This window comes from Schistocerca americana, chromosome 3 (genome assembly GCF_021461395.2).
Source record: "Schistocerca americana isolate TAMUIC-IGC-003095 chromosome 3, iqSchAmer2.1, whole genome shotgun sequence".
Lineage (NCBI taxonomy): Eukaryota > Metazoa > Arthropoda > Insecta > Orthoptera > Acrididae > Schistocerca > Schistocerca americana.
The window spans coordinates 700255215-700277631 of record NC_060121.1 but is presented as its reverse complement, the minus strand read 5'-3'; the positions used below and the strand labels follow the sequence as shown (position 1 = coordinate 700277631).

The 22417-nt window shown below is 42.8% G+C and overlaps 1 pseudogene; it reads right to left on the bottom strand.

The window, feature by feature from the left end:
- Positions 1 to 285: 285 nt before the first annotated feature.
- LOC124608077 lies at positions 286 to 403 on the bottom strand (annotated as a pseudogene).
- Between the last annotated feature and the right edge of the window lie 22014 nt (positions 404 to 22417).

Genomic DNA, 22417 nt, shown 5'->3' with positions numbered 1-22417 from the left:
ACTTAGACAAGAAAAACAAAACAAACTACCGTCCGGAAACGCATACTCTCTGGAATGTGAATGGGGCTCAAAGACGATTGATTGTGTATTTGAATAAACTCCGCCCAAACAGGCCATAAAGGCCAAACGGTACCGACCGGCCGCCGTGTCATCCTCAGCCTACTGGCGTCACTGGATGCGGATATGGAGCTCTCCCGGCCGTACATCAGTTTACGAGACCGAAGCCGCTACTTCTTAATCAAGTAGCTCCTCAGTTTGCCTGACAAGGGCTGATTGCATCCTGCTTGCTAACAGCGCTCGGCAGACCGGATGATCACCCATCCAAGTGCTAGCCCAGCCCGACAGCGCTTAACTTCGGTGATCTGACGGGAACCGGTGCTATCACTGAGACAGAGCCGTTAGCTGATTGTATATTTGGGTGCAGTCGATTCTTTGGCGCTCGGTCAAGGAGATTAGCAGAGTTGTGTGATTTCTTTCTGTAATGAAGTATCCTAGGCATCCATTATTCTCAAAATTGGCTTATCTGTTTTCAGCTGTGAGGTTTGAATACTGTTTCATTGTATTTTATCGTCAAGTAAATTTAGTAACGCTCCTCCACCTCAGAAGGGAAGCAAACACTCAGCAGCTCATCTACATGTATGAACCAAAACGTAATTACCACTGGCCAATGCGATGCAGTAAGAAAAATACCAACTGGTTGTAATTAAAGTGCAGTTACTCCCAGAGGTTCAGTGTGGGCTGTAATTGTCGTATGGCAGCGAAACTTGGTAGATCATCTAATGCCTGAATGCAAAATTGATTTACATGTATACAGGAAAAAAATTAGTTCAAATTTTGGCCACCATATGCATATCTGGTGCTGTGAATGCAAGAAAGATATACGGATATATTTCCTTGTGTAATGGGTTTGAAACAGGATGTGGGCATAAAAAGATCAAATAACTGATTTTATTATTAACTGCCACTTACACAATTTGTTCAGTATGAGCACTGCATGCTGTACAGCGCCAGTTTTGCTCCTGGTGGCCAAAACTGGAACTATTTTTATTTATTTATTTATTTATTTTTTTTTATTTTTTTTTTTTTTTAGCGTAAGTCAGTTCTACATTAACGCATTAGCATATCTTCCAGGTTTCGCTCTCATATGATAGTTATAGTCCACAATGGACTTTTGTGTGTAGGGGCACTTTAATTATAAACACCCAGTATATAAGCACAACAGAGACGAATGGGGTAAGATTCAAGAGAGAATACCGGCCGCAAATAAGAAATCTACTGGTGCAAAAAACTTCGTCAAAGGGCAAATTGTTATGGTCCGGCGTCTTGAAACGAGAATCATGAAAACGAGAAAGCTGGTTGGTTGTCTGAGAACCATTGTCGTGAGAGTTTATGGAAAGTACATTAAATGTATTCGCATTTGTGAAGATAGACAACGATAAGCTCAGAAAGGAATAACGACAATGAAAATTTGTGCCAAGCCTCGAACCCGGATTGCCCACTTATCGCAAGTGGTCGCCTTACCATTTGGCTGTCCGTGCATGACTCATAGCCATACCCAAACTTCCATATGTCGTCAACCATGCATCTATAATTTGTACCCCTACATCCATTATGTATATCCCCTTGCAGGTGAGACATTTTACTTGAAAGTCGCTTGCTCAGTGTCAAAGGATAAATACTATATTGCAGTGTTTACGTCATTCCGAATTACGATGCAAAGTTCCTTTGGACATGCAAGCATGCATCCATGCATGCATGGTTGGCAACATGTGGAAACTGGGTCAGGCCATGAGTCGTGCAGGGATAGCCAAATGGTACGGCGACCGCTCGCGATAAGCGGGAAATCCGGGTTCGAATCTCGATCTGGCACAAAGTTTCACTGTCGTCATTCCATACCACTGCGAATACATTTAATGTACTTCATAACGACCGTAGTCGGAATTCAGAATAACAAAAGCACTGCAACATCGTGTATATGGAACGTTGTTGAAGGACAGTCAAGGCTCATCACAGAACGTGGAGGTCGGACGCTTGTCTGTAAAGTAAGATGGGAGTGTTCTGTGACAGACCTGATGACAGCGTACAATGCTCGTACCAGCACAAGTGTTTCGTAACAGAACGTTCAGAACACATTATTGGACACAGGAAGGTTTAGGGGTCCTCTGCTGTGGAGCCTCCTTTTGACCCAGCAGCATTGCCGATTGGGACTGCAGTGGATACAGGATCATCGAAATTGGACCGAAAACAGAGAGAAATGTGTCGACTGGTCGGATGCACCACATTTCTCTTTACACCACGTCGATGTTCATGTCCAGATACGCATTATCCACATGAACTACCGTTTGAGATACACATCACAGCACAATACAGGTCGATAGGATCAGCATTATGCTGTGGGGATATTCATCTCGGTTTCCATGGGCACCATGCCAGCTGCGGACTACGTGAACATTATTTCTGACAACCTGCCAGATTTTTCCCAACGGTGATCACTTCTTCCAGCAGGATAACCGTTGGTGCCTCAACACCAGACTCGGGCTGCAGTGGTTTGAGAAACACGATGGTGAACTCACGTTTGGCAACAAAATTCGGCTATTATGTACACAACTGCAGACATCTGGGACATAGTCACAAACAAGTGTCGCATGATTTATGAGAACTGTGTGACCTGTGTTTAGGCATCTTTGGGCCACATACCTCCAGAAACCCATCAATGACTTGTCGAATCTATGCCACGCTTAACAGCTTCTGTATTGCATTCAGAAAGTATCACAACGCGATATTAAGCAGTTGGTAGTAAAACTTTGGATCATCAATATATTTTGTTCATGTTCCGCACGGTTGTAGTATGTACACGGTCCGTCTAAAACGTTGCGAGACTGATTGAATTCCTTGTGTGACAACAGCAATCATAATTTAAACTAAGAACTGAAAACAACAACTATGCTTTGGACCAGTCAGTTGTGAGCTGGCAGTGTTAAGTAATTGACGTGATGCCATTGTATACCAACGTTGTTGTCTCACAAATTGCAGTGGACGTTCAAATGCGTGTGAATTCCTAAGGGACTAAACTGCTTAGGTAATAGGTCCCTAAACTAACGTATGCTAAGAACAACACACACATCCATGCCCGAGAGAGGACTTGAACCTCTGACGGGAGGGGCCGCGCAGTCCGCGATATAACGCCTCAAACCGCGCGGCCACTCCGCGCGGCAACTGCAGTGAAGCAACAGCTCTAAATCGAGTGTTCGAGACATTCTCCAGGATGCTTTTTATAAGATTAAAGTATGTGCAAAGTTTATCCCCCACACTTTGATTCCAGAATAAAAAGGAGGAGTGAATTCCTACCGCAACTTGACTGAAATGCAAAATGTGGACATTTCTTTTCTGGAAACAACCACCACGGGTGATCAGACATGGTGTTATCAAATAAACTACAGTAAAATAACAGATTTTCAGATGAAGGGTAAACGAGTTACTTACAAACCGTCATTCAAATCAATGTGAGGCACGAGTTGAACAACATCCCAAAGAGGAGCTTTTCTAAGAGTTCCACATGGTTGTATGAACGTTCTATGCGTTTTGGTCAAACGTTTGCTCGGTGAGGCTGGTCGAATATCAGAGGCAGTGGGATACGAATGTTTGGTGAGCGGCTGGCGGCTACTGGATTGGTTTTTAATTCAATGAAGAGAGCCTAACAGGTAACAGATGGGCACTATTTCTTACCGTCGGTTTTCCTACACGTAGCTCCACTGTTATTGTGTACACACACAGTGTGAGGCAGTCACGACACGCCATGTCTAATATATCCACAACGAGATATCGTGGTGCGATTTAGATAAGCTAAGGCTAACTATGGTGGATTACTGGAGCAACAAATGATACATAGCGACTGGCGAAAAGTGCAGGTCGTTCCTAGATTCAACAAGGGTCATAGGACAGCTGCACGTAATTATAACCTACTGGCCGAGAAACCCGACATTGCCTGGGTATTTATTAATTCCGATCACCTATTAGTCTATATTCCCTCCTCCCTCGTCTTTCACTCCATTTCCTCTTGCCCCCTCTCTCTATCCGACTCCTCCTGCCCCTCTCTCTCTGTCCATTTCCTCCTTCCCCCTCTCTGCGAACCTTCTCCAACGCCTCTCACTACCCATCCCCTCGACGTCTCCTCCATCCTCTCTCTATCCATCCCCCATGTCGCTGCCCTTCTCCTCCACGCCTCCCTCCCTCCCTCCACCAACCTCTTCCTTCTCTCTGTCTACTTCCGCCTCCTCCTCCCCCTCCTCCTCCTCCTCCCTGTCTCTCTTAGTCTTCTCCTAGTCCTTCTGTCCATCTATAGTCTGTAGAGTTTGTAGGTAGGCGTTGCTCTCAGGCATCCTGATGTTAGTATACATTCCTCATTGATGGCAACGTCCAAATGCCTGGGACAAGCAAACAGGGCAGGCGTATTCACTGGCAGAGTAACATAAGGGAAGTGCCGATGTTCTCAGTACTTTCGGTTAGGCACCCCATCCGCTATTTGTGGGCTTCCTGATGACATTATTGCGGGCGGATACTATTTGTTTTGTATTTAGGCAGTGCTTCCTAAGCTGTCAGAGCACAGTCCAGCGTGACCCCCGGATATTGTGCATTGTGACAGCTCTATGCCATTCCATACGACTTTTAATTTTCTGATGACATCTTTGTTCGTAGACGAAAAGCGCATACTTGAGTTGTAGCCAGATTCGGTTTCAGCTAGTTATTTTGGTAGTATGCCGCGAGAGTGTAAAGTCCATTTGTTAGATGTCTCTCTACTGTTTCAAAGTCTTTGGCTTGAGATATTAGCGCCAGATCGTCAACATGTTAAACAAGGTTGGTGCTAGGACCCTACCTCGAGGCTGACCACTTTTTTGTGTTCTCCATCCACTCTTCTTGCCTTCTCGTTCGACGAAAAATCTACGGTTCTAGAGTTCCTATGAAGCTCGTAAATTTATAATCTCTCGATAGTTGATATAGTCTCTGAAAAATGATATTGTGCTGCGCAGTACAATAAGATGCGGAGAGATCTTTGAATACTGCTCCAACGATCAGACCCCGCTCAAAACCGTACTCAGTACTCTGTGTCAGATTGAGTATCTGTGCTACACAATTTTTATTTGCTATAAATCCAGCTCGTTGTGTAATCAGTTGTGGCTCGATGACAGCGCTGAGACCATTGAGCAACATTCTTTCGAGGATTTTATAAAGATGGCACAAAAGAGAGATAGGACGGAAGTTCTAGGCATCGCAAACTGGTTTGCCGGGTTTCAGTGTAGCGACGATCTTCGTTCTTCTCCATATTTTAGGCAGTTATTATAGAATTGTAGTAGCCATCCCATAATCGCAGGCCCAAAATGCTTCATCTGCTCCACCAGTAAATCATCAAGTTCTTGCACCTTGCCGGGTTTACACTTCTTTACAAAAGTTTTCAGTTTTTCCAAAGTAAACTTAGCGCACAGCACTTTTGTTTCTGGATGTTGACGGGTTATCCCTATTTTTTCCTTTCTTCCTTCAATTTCCCCATTTAGCAGCACCTGGTGGGTGACTTCATTTGGGGTAGCGTTTGGTCTTACTTTGGGGACAGCAGGGTCACTACTGAATCGTTCGAGCAGTTGTCAAGCTTTTGTGGTACTCTTAGACACATAAATACTATCTACCATTTCAATCCATAGATGTTGTTTGGCTTTCGCCAGTTCCTGTGATAGTATCTGTCCTAATTTTACTGGATCCGTCCTGAATGGGTCGTCATCAAACATCTAAGGTATTCTTGCAGATTTGACGCTAATTCTTCATTCACACCTGGAATATAGGTTGTACGGCAGCCTCTGGGGATCAAAGCGCTAGAGCACCTCTTCACAGCATCTACGAAACTGCCGTAGGAGTCTGCCACGGCTTCGATGCTTAGTACTGCCTCATCCAGAGTTTCCGCAGAACTCCTCCAGTAGGAGTTTTTAAAGTTGAACAGCCTACAGAACGGAGTCACGTGGGGTTTGGTGGCTGCAAATACCTGACAGCAGATTGGCCAATGTTGGGTACCAGGTACAGGTAATGGTACAGTCTTCGCTGACGAAAATCAGGTCGGGGTGATAACCCCCTTTCTTGGAAAATTGATTATAACCCAGACCTGTTTGTTAAAAGAAGATAGTAATTTGATGTCAAATAAGAGAGTTAATCTTCTGCAGTCAGCCCACTCCAATACCTTGTCTCCGTTTACATCATCATCCTTGTAGCCCCATACATTACTGTGGCTGTTAAAAGTCGCTCACGACAAAGTGAGTGTCCTGGTTTTGAAAATTCACTGGCGGACTGAAGTTAAATTTTTCATAAGGAGGCTTGTAGATGGATATTATTGGTTTCAAATGGCTCTGAGCACTATGGGACTTAACTGCTGTGGTCATCAGTCCCCTAGAACTTAGAACTACTTAAACCTAACTAACCTAAGGACATCACACACATCCATGCCCGAGGCAGGATTCGAACCTGCGACCGTAGCAGTCGCGCGGTTCCGGACTGAGCGCCTAGAACCGCTAGACCACCGCGGCCGGCGGATATGATTGTATAACTGCTAAGCTCAACTGTTAAGATTTCAGTATCTTTCTCCTCTGTTAGAGAAACAGAGCACTGCTACACCATGTCTCACAAAAATGGCACTACCATACTGCTTGTGGGGTCTCTCAATGGTAGTCTGCATGCCTGCTATTTTTGGTCTTCGTTGAGTAATATGTCAGTGAGTTTCTTGCATTCACAAGACGTCACAATTGAAGTGGCACCACAGTTTAAGATAGGAGAGTTAGGTTCCTGAGCACAAAAGTTACAGCCAGGTGCAGGCCTGATGACAGTAAGTAACACTGACCAGCGGTTGCGAAGTTGAATCGAGGCCGCAGGGCTGTCAAACCACTGAAAAGAGTAAACGTAGCGGTTTTCATGTCGCAAGTTACAGGCAGAAGGGGCCCACTGGCGCAACCCAGGTGATGTATGTACATGACTCAGAGCGGCACGTTAGCGAAACAGAGGCACACAGCCGAGTATAAATAGGTGCCGTTTTATAACGAGATTCATTCAAGTGTAGCAGCTCTCCTGGATGGTGGGGCATGTCTCACCACTGGCTGCATGCAGAGCAGATGAGGCGCCAGCATTCCAGCCGATGGCTGGTCATTGTTTCGACCCCCTGAAGCCAATGCGGGATCCATAGCCAGCCAGCCAGTGGAGGGCCACTCCACGGCTCGCTACTGTGGGCAGTCATCCTGGCTTCCAACACATGTCGGAGGCATCCCGAAGCAAGGGCCGCAGATTCATACGCCAGACTGCAGGCACTCGATGACGCCGTGGTCTCAGCTATGCCAGGGAGGAAGGAAGCAGAGGGCCGCTCGGCGGCTCCCAGCTGAGCAGTGCAGAGTCAGTGGGGAAGAAGACCGTTGAGCTGGCTGCAGGTGCAGCTCTGATGACGCAGTCCTACAAGGCTGACATACAGCAGCACCTTGCACTGGGTTGCTGGGGTGGTGGCCTCAGCATTGCGGGACCCTGTGATGTGGACCGAGGTGAACGGGGCACTGTAGTGGAAACAAATAAATCATTTGGAAAGTTTTCACCGATTAAATACGGCACGTCCTGGCTCCATCCACTACATTTGGTGTCTTCCCACCACATTTAGTCATCTTGATACATTCGGTGGCAGAGGTCGACATTATTCAATTTATATCTCGATACATAGCTTTTAGAAGTTCTTCACTGATAGCTGATAAGCTTTCACTGTTCATGGGCATTATCTCAATTTTGATCTTTAGATGGGCCCTGCGCTTTTTCTGTCAAACATCACAACGTTTCTGTAGGGGAAAGATAAGGTGGTTGTTACCCAGGGGTACAGAGCATCTACCTGTCGAAGCTATGGGGACAGGCACGAAAAAGCAGTGTAGTTCACGGCACATGAATAGCCATACTTTAGTCATCTGATATTTCTGAATGATAGCATTTAATGACTTGCAACGAACTTTACATATAGTTTAAAACCTTTGTGACACTTTTCTCGCTGACCATGTCATTAGGAATGACATTTTCAATTATTCTTCTTCATTACTATCTGTATTCGTGACGCATTTTGCACACAGTATTCACATACACTACTGAAAGTTGCATCAAAATTGTATCAGTGTACAACACATAGTTCAGGTCACATGATGTCAAATAGTGAGATGCGTGAAAAACTGCAGCGTGTTGTATGAAGTCTTAGATTATTACTTCTTTCCTACTAATTCAATTTGCAACCCATTTAGCAGATGGTATCCACACAACCGCTGAATGTACCTAGAAAACTATATCATTGTATGACACATAGTTCAGGAAGTATGACTTCATAAACACTGAGATGCTTGAAACTGCCGCATCATGCATGACGTTCTAATTCATTATTTCATTACTACTAACTCTATTCACAACAAACTTTGCAGGCATTAGCCTCATATAGCACTGGATGTACCTGCAAGCTTATATCATTTTAACACACATAGTTCGGGAGATACGACATCGTGAACATTAAGCTGCGTGAAAATGAAACTGCAGGGCGAAATTCGCGAGAGACACAAGTGAAATACGTGTGAAATATGTTAAATATATGTGAAATTGGCAACTGCATGGGCAGAAAGCTCACTCTAAATCCTGTAACGATTTCAACCAAATTTAGTACAGAAATTGGTCACTATCTGGAAAGAAATACTGTGCGATAAGAACAACCAGCACCCTATTGAGGTGAGCGTGATAATGTGAAGGAAATGGACAGATAGCGAGGGGAAAGAAGGCGAAGGGGACGGATAGGGGGGGGAGGAGGACATGAACAGAGAAAGGAAAGATGACGAGATGGACAGATACAGGGAGGAAGAGATAGACAGAGAGATGAGAGAGAAGGAGCTGAACATACAGAGGAGAAGGAGAAAGTGGACAAAGAAAGGGAACAGCAGGAGATCGATAGAAAAAGGCTACAGGAAAAACGACGAAAGAGAAGAAAATTTTGTATTTGGGTAATACTGGCGAACAGGTTGTCAGAGGGCTGACACATGGTTTCCATGTGACAAATGTCTTTTATTTCACATTGTCAGTATTGTAGTAACCGACATTATATACAACGCTACATGAGATTTCGTTGCGGCAGCGTGAGATCAGGCTGGCCTTGTTTTGGTGCCATCTACCTGGGTACTAAGTTACATAGTGCACACTCTGCAGGAAACGTTACGAGATGACAACGAGCTAAATCAAGGTCTCATGCATTTATGCAATACCGTATCTCACTACTTTTACGTCAGTGCAATCACTTCATGAAAACAACGATGGGATACACTGCAGTGAAACAAACCGGTCACATATTGAATGACCTATCCGACACCACTCCATCGCCCCACAAAATTTCATTTTTGTAGTGCTTACATTTACCAGGTACAGTGAATTTTGCATTGCTGTTCGAGCTATCTTTATATTAGTGGAACAGATCACCAACGGGCTACTGGCCCAAAATTATATACGCGATTGAGTACGCCAGTTATACGAAAACTGCCTTAAGGCCAAGGAAGTCCCTCTCTGACCTCGCCGATGTCGGCAGGGAGCTGATTCTGTCTCTCTGCTGCTTGCTGAGCGCTGCCGGCCTACATCGGCGCAGCTTCCGGAGCCGTAGGCGGTCTGCGAGCAGCGGTGCGACGCCCGCCCACTCGTCCCCTCCTATCTTTATGCCCGCCGCCAGCTCGGAAACACGACCAGATACCGCTCGGCCGCCCCTAATTCGTTCCGAATTTTATAGCGCAGCCGCCACTCGGCGGCAAAAAGATGGTCCGGCGCCCCAACATAAACAGTCACGCCTAAAAGTCACATTATAGACGCTCCTCCGCACTCAAAGCATTTCCCGTTGCGGCCGGCAGAGGCAGTCCAGGCTGGAGAGCGATTGTTAAACTGTACGGCAACCCGCGTTGCTGTGACAAAATTGAAATACAAGACGCGACTAGAAGTTTCCGTTTGAGGACGCTGATGCAGCGTATAGGCAACGTAGTGGGACTCCGGTGCGGGTATATAAGCACCGACATGTAGGCAAACGATTACTGTTGCATTTGTGTCTTTCCGAAACGCGTGCGGTAAATGCAGAAACGTGAACTATGTTTCCAAACGGGACGAACACCGGTAGACATCTACCGGAGAATGCGTATGGGGCAGCATGTCTGTTGCTATTACCACGCCCTCGGTCCCTCAAAAATGGTCTTTGAAGGATCGACGATTCCTGTCGGAAGAGGATGTGCAACAGGCAGCTACGCACTTCTTTACGCAGCAGGGCACAGTGTTTTACAGAACAGGTGTCTTTAACCTGGTGCGTCGGTGGAACGATGGCCTCAATGCTCACGGTGATTTTGCCTGACTGGCATACCAGTTCTGGACTGCACGCCCTTCGAACGGAAACTTCTTGATAGCCCCTTAAACAACTGGAGGGAAAAATATTTGGGAACACGGGGGAAGAGTGCGTGACAAGTTGGAGCTCTGGGCCCGTCGTGTGCCGTGCGCTGATAGCACAAAGCGCAGCGCACTGCCCACGGAAGGCGATCATCGCAGAGCGAAACGCTGTTCATTTACATGTGAGGAACCCACGGATGAAGGCACGTTACAGATGCACAGACTATCGCTGGTAACTTCGAATTTATATACAAACGCACAGCGAGAAGACAGTTTCCTGAAAAGTAATGGTAAAATATCACATCATACTCGAAGAACTTCATATTGTACAGTACAAGCCTGTCGTCAAGATAGGGGAAACATTCCGACCAGAGAAGGAAGGAGGGATGATCTTAAGAAAGATCTTAGAGCAACACGAGGACGACAAAAAAAATCTGTTTTGACAGGCAGATAGGATAAGAGACACAATACAACGTGAACACTGAACTCTATAAGTACATTACAAGAATTAGTAAAAGAGGTCTAGAACTAAAATTTTCGACTAAATATAAGTTAAAATCGACAACGAAATGCATTGCTGAATCAACTAACTACATGACCGAAGTTGCGGTACACTCGAATCAGGTTCTGCATGTAACCGTGTTACGTAGTAACAAATGGATATGATCATTAACAATCATTGAATGATAATTATTCAATACAAAGCGTCCTTCGGTCTTTGGCCGAAAACTGAATGTGTAACAGCCGTTTCGTTGTACCAGGCTTCAGCTCAGCGTGTCATCTTTACGGTGACTAACATCTGTACTTTTCATAATATTGTTGATGTTCCAACCTGGCAATCCCATTGTCATATATGATCTATTTTTAAGCACTAAATACATTACGAAAATACATTAATACTCATGTGGAATGCCCAATTGCGAAATGAAAAATCAATCTCTAGAGACAAGGAATTTCTACTAGCTGAGTACCCGGGCTTGCTCGAGTGTGTATTTATTCCAATCTTCTATTAGTCAGTCTCCTCCTGCCCCCTCTTTCAGTCCATCTCCTACTCCCGCCTCTCTCCATACATCTCCTCCTCTGCCTTTGCCTCTCTCAATCAATCTGATCCTCCCCCTCCGTACGTATGCTCCTTCCCTGCCACTATAAATCTCCTCCTCCCCCTCTAATTACATCCCCTCCTCCTCCACACTCTGTCCATCTCCTCCTCCCCTTATGTCTGTTCATATCCTCCTCCCTCCTCTCCCTGTTCATCTCCTCTCCCCACTCCCTGCCTATCTCTTTTTGTCCTGTCTCTGTCCACCCCCTCCTCTTGCTGTCCTCTGTGCATCTCCTCCTCTCTCCTCTCTCTGCCCATTTCCCTCAACCCTCTAACTGTCCACCTTCTCCTCCCCCTACCTGTGCCTACCTCTCCTCCTCCCTCCCCTTTCTCATAAGGCATTATTTACGCTCGTCAATATAGGATTCTGATGGTTCTCAACCCATGATCGTAACTAATATGTGTTCCAAATTTGGATGAAATCTTTCAAGCTGTTTAGGATGATCGTTTTATCCGTGGTTTTATCCACGGATATTCGTGTCAAATATAATTCACATATATTTAACATATTTCACGCGCATTTGTCCATATATTTCACCCGTATATCTAGCGAATTTCGCCCTGCAATTTCATTTTCACACAGCTCAATGTCCATGACGTCGTATCTCGAGAACTATGTACTGAACAGTGACATAATTTTGCAGGTACTTCCATTGGTATATGTGGCTACTCTACGAAATGTCTTCTGAAATAAGTAATAAACTAAAACGTCACGTATGATATGGTAGTTTTTCATACATCACGGCGCTTATGACATCGTATCTCCTGCACTATGTGTATTACAATCATATGCGAAATTGGTTGCGAATAAAGTTAGTAGTAAAAAAGTGACAAATTAAAAGGTCATACAGTACGCCACAATTTTTCACGCAATTCAGTATTTGGCAAAAATACATGCCGTACAATGACGTATTTTTATAGGTGCGGATACTGTCTGCGAAAAGTGTTGCGAACAGTGTTAGTAGCAACGAAGTAATAAATTTAAACATGTTGCATGATGCGGCAAGACGCATCTCAGTGTTTATGACGCTATATTTCCAGAACCATGTGTCGTACGATGACTTTTTGCGTACTCTCAGTGGTATTTGTGAATAATATATGCAAAACACGTCGCCAATTCAGGTAGCAGTAAAGAAATGCTACACTAAAAGGTTACGATCCATGCGGCAGTTTAGCCGGCCGAAGTGGCCGTGCGGTTAAAGGCGCTGCAGTCTGGAACCGCAAGACCGCTACGGTCGCAGGTTCGAATCCTGCCTCGGGCATGGATGTTTGTGATGTCCTTAGGTTAGTTAGGTTTAACTAGTTCTAAGTTCTAGGGGACTAATGACCTCAGCAGTTGAGTCCCATAGTGCTCAGAGCCATTTGAACCATGCGGCAGTTTTACTACATGAACATCGGAAATGTAGTAACCGAAAACGTTTTCTCCATCATTTTGTGGGGGTCGTCAGCCAGAAACAGTTTCGTAAGAGTTTGAAGGTGTAAAGAGAGTTGTAAGTCCCTAAGTGCTCTCATTCTCAAACACTGGTTGACTAAATTACGGGTACTCAAGCGTCATGTGCTACTCTCCGTATGCATCCCCACCTCTTTGATAGGTAGAATTTTTCTTATTTATTAATTTTTTTCATCAATCTTCTAACTCTTTTGTTGCAGCCCACCACGAATTCGTCTCCTGTGCCAACCTCTTCATCTCAGAGTAGCACTTGCAACCTACGTCCTTGATTAAGTGCTGGATGTTCTCCAATCTCCGTCTTCCTCTACAGTTTTTGCCCTCTACAACTCTCTAGTACAATGAAAGTTATTCCGTGAAGTGTTAACTGATGTCTTACCATTCTCCATCTTTTCAGTGTTTCCTGTATATTACCTCCCTCGCCGATTTCCCAGAGAACATTCTCATTTCTTACCTTATCAGTCCACCTAAAATTCTCCGATTCTCGTCTTTCCTGGTTTTCTCACAGTCTGTGTATATCTAACATAAAATCCTGTGCCGCAAACGTAAATTCTCAGAAATTTCTTCCTCTAATGTCCACCTTTGCTTTTAATTTAACCGAAGACAGTTTTGAATTTTGTGTGGGCTAGATAAGTCCTTCCGGAAGTCATTTATTTTTAGATTTCTTCACATTTTACCTGCAGCCATTTCGTCTTAGCTTCTCTGCGTTTCGCATTTGTTTCATTCCTAAGTGACTTGTATTTTTGTATTCCTGTATTCATCTGAACAGTTTTGTAGTTCCTTCCTTCATCGAACAACTGAAGTATTCCTTCTGTTACCTATGGTTTCTTCGCAGTTGTGTCCTTTGTACCTATGTTTTTTTTTTCTTTCCAACGTCTGCAAATTCCCTTTTTAGAGATGTCTATTACCTTTCAGCTGAATTTGCTACTGATCTACTCCTTATCGCTATATTTATAGCCTCAGAGAACTTCAAGCTTATCTCTTCGTTACTTAGTACTTCCGTATCCCACTTCTTTGCACGTTCATCCTTCCTGACTAGTCCCTCAAACTTCAGCCAAATCTTCACCACTACTAAAGTATAATCTGATTCTATATCTGCTCCTGGGTATGCCTTAAAATCCAGTACCTAATCTCGGAATATCTGCTGCACCATGATGTAAACTGACTGAAATCTATCAAATCTTCTGGTCTTTTCTAAATATACCTCCTCCTCTTCTGATTCTTGAAAGCAGTGTTCGCTTTTACTGTCTGAAATTTACTTCAGAATTCAATTAGCCTGTCTCCTCTCCCATTCCTAATATCACGCCCATATCCTCCGGTAACTCTTTCTTGTGCTCCTTCCCCTACTACTGCATTCCAATCCCTCACGATTATTAGATTTTCAACTCCCTTTAGGTACTGAATTACTCACTCATTATCCTCATTTTATTTCTCTCTCTCTTGATCTTCTGCTTGCGAAATCGGCATGTATACCTGAAACATTGTTGTCAGTGTTGGTTTGCTGTCAGTTCACAGTAACTCACTCTCTGCCATACCTTCTTATTCACAATGAGTCCTCCTCCTTTTATACCATTTTCTGCTGCTGTTGATATTATCCTAGACTCATCTGACCAGAAATCCTTGTCTTCTTTCTATTTACCTCACTGACACCCACTATATTTAGACTGATCATTTCCATTTCCCTTTTCAGATTTTCTAGGTTACCTACCACGTTCAAACTTCTGAAACTCCACACCCCGACTCGTAAAACGTTACTCTTTCGTTGATTATTGGATATTTTTCTCGTGGTCACTTCTCCTTCGGCAGACCTCTTCCAGTGATTCCTGTTAGTTCCAGCGAAAATCAGACCGAAAATGACTTCGTGATAGGTGCTGTAAATCTTGGGAGAAACATCAAACTACTTATTGACGCAGGAGCACAGACCTCCTTAATGTGGTGTGGCATAGATAAACGGGATAAATTGAAACCGCCGCTATTAAAAGTGCAAAGGTTAAACGTAGGAAAGCTACGTAACTATGGAGAAGTTGATGTAGAATTAATTCTTGGCCAAGGCCAAGATGAAGGCGAAAATAAGGATATAAATACACAGCAAGGGTGCAAGTACTTTCAAATAACGAAACGCATCACGATGGTGTACTTGGATTTGATTTCTTGTCCGCTGACGAGGCAGAGATATTTGTAACAGAAAGAAAGATCAGACTAGGCCGTAGCAACCTAGGAAATTGTTCTTCAGATCGTACTCAAAGGAGTAGCAATACTGACGTCTTGGGAATGGACCGCCCAAACGATGCATCAGTTCAAACCGTCCGGGTCGATGTTCAAATTGATCAGCCTCAGCAAATTCCCAAGGTAGCAGGAAAGACAATCTACGTTGAAGTATAGGCACCCCGATGCAAGGATGGAACTATGTTATTAATGGTCATGTTATAACTAGTGAAGGTGTTCGACCTGATCCAAAATTAACTGAAGATGTAAGGAATTTTCCTGAACCACGGAATTTGAAAGAACTACAGTAATTCTTGGGACAGTAAAATTTCTACAGATGATTTGTAGCCGGTTATGAGAATATAGCACGTCAAGTGACACAGCTACTGAAGAAAGGAGCCGCGTTTAATTGGTCACAAGAGTGCAAAAAGGCAATGGAAGAACTTAAAACTGCTCTAACCACAGCCCAAGTGTTAGCCTATCCGGATTTCAGTAAACCTTTTATTCTTTCAACAGATGCATCCAATTTCGCCATAGGTGCAATCTTGTCTCAAGAAGTTTATGGTCAGGAACACCCAATCTCATTTGCTTCCAGACAATTAAACAAAGCAGAATGTAATTCTACAACTACTGAGAAGGAGCTTTGTGCTTTGGTTTTTGGCATAATACATAACAGATGTTTCTTAACAGAAAGAGAATTTACAGTTATTACAGATCATACCGCACTTAAATGATTCTTGAGCTTAAAGGATCCAAGTTCCAGATTAATAAGATGGGCATTAAGACTGAGTGAGTACCAATTTAAGGTTATTCAGCGACGTGGTAAACAACATGTGAATGCTGACGCAATGAGTCGAAAAGTCAGTGTTTATGTTACAATAAGTCGAGAAGAAGAATTAAAGGCAGCTCAAGAAGAAGATCCACAATGCAAATTATGGAAAAATGATAAACGTTTCGTCGGTCGAAATAGATGGATTATTGTACACAATCACTAGTAAAGGAAACCGCCTAGCTATTCCAGAAAGCATGAAAGAGCAAATCATGAGAGAACAACACGATTCTTTATTATCAGGACATGGCAATAAAAAAGCAACAAACATTAAAGTATCTCAAATGTTTTGGTGGCCAAGCGGCAAAGCTGACGTTTTCGAGTTTGTTTCACAATGTGATTCCTGTAACAGACGGAATAATGTAGAGAAAGGTAGAGCACCATTGCAAGAACTGCCAGATACAAGTGAACCATTTGAATGAGTAGGACTAGATGTCGTAGGACCGTTGCCTAAGACTAAAGATGGAAACAAACACATATTGACAATGTTAGATCATTTCTCTAGATACATTCTCACGATACCAACACCTGATCAAGGCCCTGAGACTATAGCTAAAGTTTTTGTAAAAGAATGAATTCTTATGTTTGGACCACCATTAAGTATAATTAGTGATGAAGGAACGAATTTAATGAGCGAATTACTTAAACAGACTTAAAAGCTCATGCAAATAACTCAGTTAAGGACTACACCAGCACACCCTGAAGGAAATGGAAGAGTCGAGTGAGTCCACAGGACAATTATTAAAATGGTTAGCCATTATGTGATCAGCAAACACGACAATTGGAATGTCTGTTTACCGTACTTGGTAAGATGTTACAATGCCAAAATGCACAGCTCATATGAGATCGTCGACGGAAGAAGAATGCATTCACCCTTGGACTTTGCACAATCGACTGCCGGAATCAGCAATGAACACATAAGGGATCTAGCACGCAAGCTAAAGGAAGCTTGGAGGGGAGTGAAACAGCGAAATCATCAATCCTTTCTTCAGCAAGCAAGATAACACGACCGCCAAGTGGCAGTGCCACAGACAGTATCGAGTTGGAGATACTGTGTATCTGAGCAACGTGGTGTTCAAGAAGAGTCAAGTCAAAAGGTTTAAGAAGTTTTGGAAAGGACCATATCCAATCTTGGAGGTCTTGTCACCAGTCACTCTTAAGCCCTTTCGTTCGATTGTCGTTCATGTCAGTTGTGTAAAGCCATTTCTGGGTATATTTCCTGTAGTATCGCAAGACGACGAGGACTGACCGAGAGGCAGACCTACTGCTCTCAAACGCAGGAAGCGAGAATCGTGAGGTCACAGTCCAGACTTCGAGGCCGAGGCATCGCCACGTTCCGAGCTGTCCTGTTCCAGACGCCCCTACGATCTGTGTAAACGTGTGTAGTGTGTAAGACTGCAATGCGTGAGTTTATTTCAGCCATGTACTTATGTAAATGTGTTGTGAAAATTTAGTACTGAAGCTATTGCACGAGTGCACCAGTGAAACTAAAGCTTTTATTCCACAGGTTACCACAAGATACTCATTTATTTTATGTTCATTGTTAATCTAGTATTTAGAACTAATTAACCATGTTCACTTTTATTCTAATGTTTGCTATGATAGCATATTCTACTAATGCTGTAGTAATAGTACCACAGAGTACAGGTGTTTTGTTTGAACCACGATTAGACATGGTAGTTTCAAAAAATAATGCAAAACGTGTACTCAAGTACAATCTGAGCGAAATCCAGCAACAGTTCAATTCTGTAAAGAAGCAAATTGATCTAATTCGTTCTGTTAAGGATAATGATACAATTTTGGAAATGGGCACATATTGGTATAATAACTGGATTACAGCCCAAATGCAGGTAGAGTCTACATTTGCTAATTATGAACAAGTGATTTTCTGTTTTTAAAGCTTTTGCCACATAAAACTGGTTTGATTTTGAAGGGACTATCCTTTGTACTGTATTTGGTACTTTAACTAAACGAAATCTACTGGAAGTTAAAAGCAAAATATTAGCTCTTGAACAACAGTCCATTACAGATTCAACTAACCTCTCTAATGAAATTATTGTATTAAAGAATATGCCAAGAACCATTACTAACAACATAGTTTTCATTGAACAGATTGTAAAGCAATTTATCTCACATTTCCAGGTAAATCGTAATGAAACGAACGTAAATATCCAAGAACTATTCCAAGCATTAAATGCAGTGAGTGGACACTTAGATTTAAACATTCTTTTGTTAAGGATTACTGATAGTTTATCAAATACTAGAATCGATGCCCTTAACTTAAGAACAGCCTCAGAAAGTAGTTCAAATGATTGTTTGAGCAGTGTACTACTACATCCAGAACAATTTTTACAGATCCTATTATCAATTGAGCAAAAGCTAGATGCAGCCTATACTATGATTTTTCCCTGTTAACTCTTACAATTTATACAATTACCATAAGTTAACCACCACACACTCTTTAACGACTGAAGATGAATTAACTGTTATTGTTTCTATATCCATTGCTATATCAAAGCATAATTTTGAAATGTATAAGATTTATACATACCCTGTGAAATGTATACAGGCAAGGATTGAAGATATTTTGTGTCCCTTAATGAAAATGATTTGCATATGTGTAAAAGTAGTCATAAATTAATTTGCCCTGAATAGGCAGTATTCTTAGAGAGTAGAGTGTACAGCTGTGAGAAAGAATTGTTTATGACTCATCCCCCAAGAGATTATTGTCCTAGAATTTTAATGCATCTTTATCACCCATTTCTTAAACGATGTTCTGAAGGTATAATTTTCTCATTTAACTCCACCTCCACATTTACATGTAAAAATTACGATACAACTGAGCTACCCTTTATACTCAAATCGAATAATAGCGGATTAATCTTGAATGCCACACATTGTGATTTATCATGTGATATGCCTAGTGTATTGCCAACTACATTTCATGCAACTCGACATTTGGCATTAACGAAAATGTTATCTGTTTATTACAATAATACATACATATTAACACATGGAAAGCATTCCTTATCAATTTTTTCTGAAGATAATAATTTAATTAAGGATATCCATGAAAATTTGATTTCTTCCAATAATGAGTTAAACTTCATTGAAGCAGCAAATAGAATTAAGTCCTTCAATTCATCCAGTAATATTAATGCATACTTGATTGTCAGTATTGTGTTTTTATTTCTTTTATTAACTTGTCTTTTGTCAACAGCATTTGTCATGTATGAAATTATCATCCTGAAGGCACGCTTCTCTGAACCGAACGTTACTCTGTCTGCAAATGAAATGCAAGTTGCAGTGCCTTCTGATGCCACAAATGGCGAAATAGATTCATAACGCCCAGGAGTTCGTTTTGTTGCTCTTTTTCTCTGGGGAGAGTAATGTAAGGGTCTACGGGTTGCATGCAGCCGTACGGTACATAACACGCGCTCGCCAGCCGACATATCTGGAATGCTGACAATTTCCTTGGTCAGTACACATGCGTCCGGCTGCAGTGCAACGCAGGTAGTAAGCCACTGGCCGCCGCCGCAGCGCCCCGTATTAACTAGCGTGGACTCGGGCGCGAATACGTCTCTTTTCTATATAGTAATTTTACCCAATAAACCCATATAAAGGGTGTCCCAGCTATCTTGTCCACCCAAAATATCTCTGGAACAATAACAGCTTTTGGAAAACGACTTTCACCGGTATCAATGTAGGGCTGGGGCCCATGAATGTACGTATTTGGAAACATTCTAAAACGAAAGCATATGTGTTTTTTAACACAAACTTATGTTTTTTTTTAAATGGACCTCCTATATTTTTTCTTGAGCAATCCATAGCATGGCAAAGCACATACACAATGGCGTTGATTGCATCGCAATATTCCCATTACATCCGGAGATATTGAGACGCGAAGTTGACGCTTGAAACACCCGACATGCGCTGCTAGCGCACGTCCTGAGGCTCAGGCGTGAACCCCATGCTGCCCGTATTCGCGATGTGATTGACATGTGTAATCACACCTCCATACTTATAAAGAGGGACACTTACTTGTCAATCACATCGCGATTACGGGCAGCATGGGGTTCACGCCTGAGCCTCAGGACGTGCGCTAGCAGTGCATGTCGGGTGTTTCAAGCGTCAACTTCGCGTCTCAGTATCTCGGGATGTAATGGGAATATTGCGATGCAATCAACGCCATTGTGTATGTGCTTTGTCATGTTATGGATTACTGAAGAAAAAATATAGGAGGTCTATTTAAAAAAACATAAGTTTGTGTTAAAAAACACATATGCTTTCGTTTTAGAATGTTTCCGAATGCGTACATTCATGGGCCCCAGCCCTACATTGATACCGGTGGAAGTCGTTTTCCAATAGCTGTTATTGTTCCAGAGATATTTTGGGTGGACAAGATAGCTGGGACACCCTGTGTAATCGATTCGTTCGAGAAAGGAGTTAGGGTACTATTCGCAACAGTCACTAATCCCACTCTAATACTACTATTTTACATGAACTGCATTTTATAAATGGTTAATTCAAACGTCCCAAGGAGCCGTGAAAATTTTTCACTTATGACACGCTGGAGCTGTTGCCTTTGCGCGCTACACGCGCCGCTCTGCTATCTCAGCGTTAATCTGAAACCTGCCTCCATCGCAGCGCGTCTGCTTGTGCCTCTTGCCAGTTTTATAATGCTACCTGCTTCACCATGCACCGAGTTTGATAAATTGTTTTACCACTCAGGTTCGGCGGCTCCCTAAAAATTCTTACCATACACGCATCTCCACCAATAAGAGAAACCCCAAACAGACAAATTTAAAAATTAATATTGTGAATTAAATATTACGTACCTAATCACTATACCCCGCACGTTGAACATAAGACTTACGAAAATCGACAATAGAATTGTCCCCTTTCTACTCCCAAAAGTTTAACAGGTATTTGGAAAGAGCAGACAACGCAAGAGAACCAGGCTTCGAGCCTCGGTCACAGCTGACAAGAAAGAAATAATTACAGGTAAGTCCGTCCCGTCACTACAATATGATATAACACCAGAACACTAAAACAAGTACACCCCACAAGTAAACGGTGCTTAACCTCTTCTTCCCCACCCAGAAAACCATATACCAGAAGGTTCAGTATTATGTGCATTTTGTATGCGTTGCCAGTTGCTAGCTGATTAATACTTGATATCTAATAACTTGTATTTTTCTCCCCTTATGATTTTGTGTTACGTTTAAGCATTTCACACCCATTTTGCAAAGCCCTTGCTATACTCTATATGTTATACCAGGCATGTATTTTTATAATTTATGCCATTTGTTTTGTGCAATACGCACTTGTATTTTATATTTATGAACCCAGTTTGTAAAGACCCACCACAGCCCTGGATTGTAGACATGTTGCCCTACAGCAATACTCCCATTACGTAGGATCCCCCTCCAGTCGTGATACACGATTTTATGAGTTAGTGACTCCCAAGTCCTATTATGGGCCATATTCGTGCCCAGAGCCAGAATGGTATATTTAGAAGAAAGGAAGCACCCGAGTTATCTAAGATACTTAATAGAGAAGAGTCGAATGCACTCCTCAAATTGAGAAGTGCGCTACCCTCTCGCTGTAGAGCGGTAAGAGAAAAAGATTTTGTGATAGGATCGAACTAAATAAGTTTCACCGAAGTAAGTGAACAATTGTAGTTCACACACGATGTGCGTTTTGCACATTTAAGAGTTCACCCAGACGAACACAAGTTTCGTTGTTGTTCATCCTACTTTTTACGAAGTAATCTAGTGATGATGTTACGAGCGAGCACGGAAATTGGCACTGCTAATATCTGGATACACTGCTCCGCCGTGTGTTTAGGAAGTGAGAGACACCCATTTGCTTATTCAAAACAAATACATCCGTGACGTAATAATATTGAGGCACCCGATGAAATAAGCACTAGATTGTTGATGATTAGACACCCATAACGTGACGTCATCACCCAAGTGCAGTAGTGCGTTATCTTGTTGGAAATATAGTTAGCAAGAGACTTCCACCCTAATGAATAAAAGTTTTTATTGTACAATGTCGCAGTAGTTCGCGCCCACATTTCTTTTTTCGTAGCGCACCCTGTTACTTCACGAATTTTGGGAATTTTGTAGTAGTTAACCTCCCCGAAACGAAATCGCCCCTATGGAGACAGAGCACAGTTCCTCCCTCGCCCATGTATTGCACTGGGTTACTACCATTGCTCTGAGTCGCTCGCCTATTCGTTTCAACCTCAGTCATTAACTTGTACCTCCCTCCTCCAGGGCCTTGTGCCTTACATGGTGCGGTTAGCACCCGCAGAGTGCCCAGCTGATCAGTTTATTCTTTCAGTTTTCGCTTCCATAAATTGGTCGCCTACCTAACTCTTTCATCTATG